Source organism: Antrostomus carolinensis, unplaced genomic scaffold (genome assembly GCF_000700745.2).
Source record: "Antrostomus carolinensis isolate BGI_N321 unplaced genomic scaffold, ASM70074v2 scaffold33069, whole genome shotgun sequence".
Lineage (NCBI taxonomy): Eukaryota > Metazoa > Chordata > Aves > Caprimulgiformes > Caprimulgidae > Antrostomus > Antrostomus carolinensis.
Genome location: NW_010341171.1, coordinates 6,460 through 12,278, shown reverse-complemented (window position 1 = coordinate 12,278; position 5,819 = coordinate 6,460). Strand labels below are relative to the sequence as shown.

The 5,819-nt window shown below is 39.5% G+C and overlaps 1 protein-coding gene across 1 annotated transcript in view; it reads left to right on the top strand.

Annotated features, from left to right (window-relative positions):
* The window catches only part of PATZ1 (POZ/BTB and AT hook containing zinc finger 1), a gene marked incomplete at its 5' end in the record, with an annotated part of 18,402 nt that extends 17,923 nt beyond the window's left edge, over positions 1-479 (top strand). The window contains one exon of the mRNA XM_010176400.2: positions 1-479. This exon is cut by the window's left edge and continues 1,021 nt beyond it.
* Between the last annotated feature and the right edge of the window lie 5,340 nt (positions 480-5,819).

Sequence of the window (5,819 nt, the reverse complement as noted above, 5' to 3'; positions counted from 1 at the left end):
GGAATTAACTGCTGAGAAAAATCACCATTCAGAACAGGTTGTTTTTGTTACTTTTAACCATTAAACTTGCTGTCAGGTTTTTAATTCTCTATTATTATTATTTTAGGACCTGTTGTAGTGAATTGCTACTGAAAAGCCAGTCTGAGGCGATACACAGAGCACTCTTAAAGCAGCAGTCACATTAGGGTTAGTATTAATTTTTTTTTTTTAGATGTACCATAATTAATAACTTGGCTAGTTGATTGTTTTAAGTCTATGAAAGAAATAGTTTTATGAGAAAAAAAAAAAAAAAAAGGGAAAAATACCATTGCAGTCTGGTTGACTGGTGCTCATTTTTCATGTGGGGACCTAGGGTATAAACACGATCAGCTATCGGGATAACACTATGTACCACTGACTTGTTTAGTGTGAATAAACCCAGGGGTTCACAGAGTGATTTTGGTTTAATTGGATTGGACTCTATTAAAGAAGTTAGTATGTTACTTTGCATCCCCTCGTTTTGTCTGGTTTTTGAGCAATTTAGCCACCTGTCCAAAAGGTGTGCAAATAAGAACCAGTAAATAAGACATTAATCCCTCTCTACACTGTACTGTATTCTCACTGACCTGAGCTTTTTGGTTACAGTTGTGCTCTCCTGATTTGCCTCTAGTCAGGTTTGCAAAAGCCAGTCTTACTTCTTTCTTTCCAAAGAAGAAGGGTTTCTACTATAAGAGATGGGAATTGCAAACATCTCTGAAAAAGAATTTATTACAATATGCAAAGAAGCTGGGCTCTAGGCTGTTGGATGTTCCTTTTAATCTGAAAATACCACTTGTGCAGAAATAACGTCCTTTCTTGACCCTCCCTTTCCTCCCATGTAACTTGTCAAGGTCTTTATGTACCAAATGCAGGTATAAATGTTGTTTAACACAGGGTTAGGAGTTAGGAATACTCTGAGTTATAATTATGGTTCTGCTGTTGATGCTCAAGGTCACATAGGACAGCTCACTGAATTTATTCCTTAGTTTCCCATCTGTGAAGACTTTTCTCTACATCATAATTGTTGTGAGGGTTAATGAGCAAGGGTTTAAGCAGTGATTTGGTAAACTAAGTTGCTGTGTGTACTGACTGTTTCTACAGAAAGGCCACTCAGAAGATGCCAAGTCCCACATCAAACTTGCATTCTATGAACCAATAGCTGTCTCCTTCACTAATGCAGTGCTGGAGCAGGACAGACCAGCTCAGACCGGGGCCTGCGTCCTCTGCAGGAGATATGTCTGTATTAAATGTGAACGTACACAAACTGCTGTTGTGCCACGACTTGATTTGCCAAGGTGCTCCAAATCCAAATGGCAGCTAATGCATACCTGAAATAAGACACATTCCTGTTTTGTTTTTAATGTTAGAATTATAGAGCCTTTTGTAAGTATATGGATTTTGGAATTACGTTCTAAATTCTACCGAATTAAAAGATCCAGCTTCTCTCTTGTAAGAAGCAACTTTTTTGTACTTGCTCTTGAGTATTACAAACCAAGGATGAATAATCAATGGCTTTCTCTTTATAGCACCAGCACTTTCTAAATTGAGAGCATGTTGCAGTGGACTTCATGTTTTGCTATTAATCTGTGTTGAGAGACTGAAGGACGTGTTCCTCTCCATTCATCTTCCCCCAGAATCCCAGGAATAGGTATGAGTCTCATTTAAAAGGGGGAAAAAACCCAAGCAAACCAACCTACCTTTAAACTAAAGCTTCATCAATTACTATTGCTGTACTACTAGTAAGCTTGGTTGACAAGTAGGAACAGGACATTTAAAAACACCTTACAAATCTAGACCATGGTGAGACAACCTTGTAAGCTGCCAAGCAAGTCAATATATAGCAGGCTTTCCAGTCACCATAACAATTCATTGGGATTAGCAAATGCAACTGCAGTCACTCTGATTTAGTAATAGCTTGTATTTAAGCCATTAGGAAAATTTCTGTTGAACTGAGGCTGTGTTCTGAGAGATACAATAAGTTTGTGTCCCTGATGTTCCTATAGGTGCACAAAGAGGGTGCACTAGTCATAAAATTCAAATACAAAAGCAAAGTCGAGAATATAGGATATTTTCATCATATATTTAGCTCCACTGACTTGGGTGTTACTAGTGGGTTGAATTTTGGCCATGTGTATCAGAGTTTGATTCTGAATGCTACAGAATTTGACCTGATGAAACAAATGAAAAGCCTTGAACTGCAAAGGAAGCCTTCTAAAACACTAACTGTGCATTTGCTTGTCAAAGAAAATGCTTACTAAGTTGTCATGAATACACTGAATGAAAGCTACTTACTTCTCAGTCTAGTGGACAGGGAAACAATTAGGCAGGAAGTTAACAATCCTGAAATGGCAGTTCTCGATCATCCTCTGTGTAAATGGGAGAGATTTGCACCAACACAAGAGGCTGGTGCAGACTAGTGGCAGCAGTAGGTTGGGCAGATCTTTAGTAGTGGTGTGTTTTCAGAGCTTTTTGCTTCTTTGGGGACATGCTGTAATGTTCTGGATAGTCATTTAATCTACATGCAAATTCTTTATATTCTGTACTTTGGGAAATTTCTGCTTCTCATAGAACAGAAGACAGATCCAAACAGAAAACAGCCTCCTAAATTCAGAGTTCAAAGGAAAAAACATGCCCTGAGCTGCAACCTCACTTAATTTGTTTCCATTACATTTTTTATTGGCATGTCAGTATATAGATGATAGTTCTTATTTTGGTCCAGCCCTTCTTTCCTTGTCATCTTTGGTGGGACTGCAATCCAGTGTTTGAGTCAGTGCACTTCTCTGCCAAGAGGGGAACTTCAGTTCATAGAAATTTTGATCATCAGAGTTGTAGTATTTCTTTGTATTATAGGGAGTCCTTAAACCCCTCAACTGAACCTCAGACCCTTGTGTATTTGTTATGATGAAAACATCTTCAACCATTTATAGTCTAAACATTAAAGACAGACAAGAAAGGAATTGAAGCTTAGAGGTGAATGAGTGAAATAAAGATGAAGGACTAAAAACTGCTTGCATGCATGCTTAAGTGTTGTGTTGAACGTAGGGGCACAGACTTATCATCAGGCTTCTTTTGTTGCCTGAAATAATTTATCTTTATGTACTGTTAATCCACAACAAATGCAAGGTAAAGCAATTTAATGTGAATTTATTCCATACTGAGTTAAATTAAGTGACATTACCTTGCATTTGTCACATGCTAGATGTGTGCAAACAGACTTACTCGTGTGGCTCATTTGATGCATGGTAATGTGGTGCACGTGAGCTTGCAATCTTAAGTGATTTGCCCATGATGACGTGGGAAATTGATAGCAGAACCAGAAATTGAACACAGATTTTTCCTTCTCTCAATCCAGTGCCTTAACTGTAGTAGGGCAAAGTATTATATGTTGGGGGGATGATTGTTTTGTTTGTTTTTTTAAAGCCTAGAACTATAAGATGGTGTGGAGTTGGTCTTCTTACCAATCTTTTGAATAATTTCAAATGTCCAGTCACAATTTTAGACCTGTTTGAGTGCCAGTGACTTAGGGAATATTTGTTATTTCCCACATATTCCCTGAAATTATTGTTCCTCCCCCAACTGCTGTCAGCAGTAAGGAATGACTTGAATAGAAGAGCTGTGTAACTGATTGTCTATCTAACTCAACTAATTGAATTGATAGTATGAAAGCTAACCTAGATTTTGTAGGCTCTGTTGTAACTTTAGTGTCTTGTTTTTTCACTAAATCTTTGTTACTAGAAATCAGTATCTGAATTTATGTCTTGAGTCTGGAGTGGGGTACCACTTTCAGCTTTAATTTTTTTTAAGGTGCTTGCTTGAGGAAGTAGATGCCAAAGTAAACTTCAAAGGAACTCCAGACTTCAGTGTTGAAAGAAAGAATGGAGAGCTGGAGCTCTCTTTGGGTTTCATGAGAGATAAATGGACAAAGTAAAAAAAAATTTTAAGTAATGAAACAGGAAAGGCTTTTCTTTATCACCCACAAGCATAATCGGATCTTTTCAATTGTTCAGCATGGCAGAAACTCTGAGAGCAAGTGCCAAACAAAACCATGGAATGTGTTGGCTTTTTCAGCATTACAAATATACCTTAACAGCGTTGTGAATATTTTAATGTACGTTAAGCCAGCTTTGTACCATTCACCTTTTGCCTGGGCACAGTACCTGACTTTAATTGAATAGAACATAAGCTCACAGTGAATCTCTGAGTTTATGCTCTCAGTTCCACCCCGAGAGACAAAACAACTGAGCAAAGAGGGGAAAAAAACCCAATAGGAAAACTTAAAAGTAAAACAGATTCTGGATGATTCCCATGTCTCCTGAGAGAGTCCCATTTTTTATCCTGAACATCCCTTTCAAAACAAGATCCTTCAGCTGTTGTGAATGAGCCTTTGGGAACAGGTTTGGCTTTCAGCCCAATCTGCTGCTCCGTGTCCCTGCAAGAAGGCAGTGTGTTCTGGAGCACAGAGCCTGGGACCGGAGGGAGGCAGAGCTCCTGAGCTGCAGCCTGAGGCCACATTTACTGTTGCAGAGTCAGCAGCAGCAGCAGCAGCATTGGCATAACTTCCTGCCCACTCCCTTGACATCTTCACACATTCCTATGCCAGTGTGGTACCTACTCGGATGTGTACAGCTCTGCAAATAATTGTGTTAGCTATAAAACAAACCAGGTAACTATTTGTCTAAAAAAACCCAAAACCCTTAAAAATAACTGTGAAGTAGCTGCAGAGTGGTGCAGACCAGGAGCAGGAACCCTGGCTTTAAGGAGTTGTGGTGATGGCTGGATTGGTTAAAGCCTGTTAGTGAAAAACCACAGTTGTTTGCTCTGTGGTAGTGGATAATGACTGGCTGTTTGTAAAGAATTAACACCTTGTGTCGGCTCTAGCCTCTTCCTGTATTTTGTTCCCATCTATAAAATGAGATAATAACCATTGGGTAAGAATGTTTCAAGATTAGATTGACATGCCAAATTGTGCTGCATAGTTGTGCTGCTGAACTCTGCTACAAACATTTGGCCTCACTGATTTCTTCAGGCCTAATGCAAAGTTAAACATTTTTCCAGATTTTTTCCTGAAAGGTGAAATATTTATATTAATTTAAAGACTGTCTGGTGCTATTGATCTGCTCTCAGGGTTTATGAGAATGAAGCTTTTCCTGGGTGGCCTCTCTACTTGTACTTTTGGAGACTTGGAAGTGCTCTGAGCTAAGATGTGCTGAAGGAAGGAAGTAACTGGTGTCTCACTGATGTTCCAGTGACTCCCTTCAGCTCCTGGGTTCCATGTGGACCATTGGGGTCACTTCATACAGCCACTGTCAGCCATAAATGCTCTTGAGCTTCCTGCAGTCACATAGTGAGCTTGGGTAAGTGCTTTTATAATAAATCAGTCTCACACTTGCTAATAGTTTTTTGGCTGTTGAGTCTGCAAACTGGTGCCTTCTCCAGGCAATTTTTACATGCCCTCTGCAAAGTTGTCAGACTAACTGCTGGCTCTAAATAATCAACCAAGCCTTGCTCGTGGGCTCAGAATTTCTCTTCAGTACTGTTGTAATCTGAAATTTTGCTGCAATTAGTGCAAATACACAGTTTAAGAGAGAAAATAAAAGGCTGTTCTCAGATGTCCTGTAGAGTGAACAACTGAAACATGAGCGTGGGATGAGCCATTTTTCCCTGGCTGCACACCATATGGAAGAGACAGTGCCTTGGAAGGGATGGAGCAGAAAAGTTTGCCATTGGCTCTGATGAATCCTAATCCTGCTTCTACTGAAGTTGCTGGGAATCCTCCCGTTGTCTTCAGTGTGAGCAAGAAA